Below are 1637 nucleotides of genomic sequence, written 5' to 3'. Positions count from 1 at the left end.
TGTGTCATTTGCAACCTCAGTGAAAATGGCTCATCAGAATGGTTTGAATGGAGTAGGTTGAGAGGAAAATGTGGATTAAGAAATTGGAGAAAGGACAATAGACACATGGGCATATTTTTAATAAGTTTACAGGTGTTTGAATTTCTAGATCAGGACAACAGAGTTAGGAGATTTTGTTTTAAACAGTCAATAGATAAAGATAGACTATAACAGAACTGTAGATAATGGGAAAGACTGGCAGTACTCCAGCATATTTTCATGTTAGTGGGGGATGATCCAGTATCTAGGATACAAATTTCACCCAAAATAATGACTTTGGTTTTGAAACACTAGTTTTGTATTTTTTTTTTCTTTTTGTATCGAATTCTGTTATGAAAGGGGGCAGGGATGATAACTGAATAGATGGAACAAAGCCGTATGATCATGGGAAAAGGCAGTCTTGGTGGGGCCAGCAGGCAGTATGGTATATTGTATCCACTCTGCTGGTCCTGCTACTTTGAGATGCCACCAGTATCCACAGAATGTGCTGCTTGGGTGAGTTGAAGGGAGGAGCAAGCGACAGGGAGTTCTGTAGATGTAGCCCTACAGACCAAATGGAATATGGTTATTGTGTGAAAAAGAGAGGTAGAGAAAAGTTATCAAATGTTTCTATTTCAAGATCTACAATTAAGTAGGGATTTATTTTGCCTTCCATTCCGACCTGTATTCTACTTTTGTAGTTTATCCGTACCTTTTGAGAAAATTTATTTTGTTTATTGCATCTGCCTATTACCACCCCCTTCCCCCATACTGTGGTTCACACCCAACCCAAGCCATGACCACCTACACCCAAATGTCTTCTCTCTTCCTGTCCCTTTTCAATGTGCTATTCTATGGCTTTCTATTTCCATCCTGTGGAAGTTATTCCCCTTTCTCACTGATGGACTCTCTGCCTTCTTCTGATGCAACTTCAGTTTTTGGAAGTCTCAATGGACAATATAGGCAAGTAGGGGGAGTTATTATTGCATATTATTTTGGTAGATGAATAAGTAGAAGAAATTCTAGCACCTACCATAGGGTCTGTGAATTGAACACAGGGTCAGGAAGTAGTATTTAAGGTAATGAAGAGTGTTCACTTTGGCAGCACGTGTACGAATATTGGAATGCTACAGAGAAGATTAGCGTGGTTCTTGGCCAAGGACGACACATAAAATAATAAATAATCCAATTTCAAAAGAAGTGGAATTTGGTTTAATTCAAGGCAGCTCTGGTGACAGAGCTAACACAGAACAGTACCAGGCTTTTCTTTCATAATATGCAAGGTTTTCATTCTGGTCACCTAACTCCCAGTTTGTTATATTGGGCTTTCTTAATTAGATAGGCAGTTGATCTGAAGATGTCTCAAATCCTTTCCAAATCTTAATAGGTTATGACCATTGGGTTCATTCTCTACTTATCACTGAAGCCCATTCTTAAATCGGCATTGCTTGTGAAGTCAACTTGCTTATAGTAAAGTGATTCGCTTTTTAGTAAGATATTAGTTCTAAATCAAAATAATTTCGTCTTTAAAAAAAGTCAACATTCCTAGGTATTCACCCAGCTTTTGCTGTATGGAGGGATTATTGAAATGAGCTGAGACAGATGCACTCGACTGCACA

General features: G+C 38.5%; 1 non-coding gene across 1 annotated transcript; it reads left to right on the top strand.

The window, feature by feature from the left end:
* Positions 1 to 1107: 1107 nt before the first annotated feature.
* On the top strand, positions 1108 to 1213 carry LOC115517367. The gene has a single exon (XR_003969826.1). It is a non-coding gene; the product is annotated as a U6 spliceosomal RNA (small nuclear RNA).
* The last annotated feature ends 424 nt before the right edge of the window (positions 1214 to 1637 follow it).

The sequence above is a fragment of the Lynx canadensis genome, chromosome B3 (genome assembly GCF_007474595.2).
Source record: "Lynx canadensis isolate LIC74 chromosome B3, mLynCan4.pri.v2, whole genome shotgun sequence".
Classification (NCBI taxonomy): Eukaryota; Metazoa; Chordata; class Mammalia; order Carnivora; family Felidae; genus Lynx; species Lynx canadensis.
The sequence above is the reverse complement of the archived record's forward strand: the minus strand, read 5'-3'. Positions and strand labels throughout refer to the sequence as shown.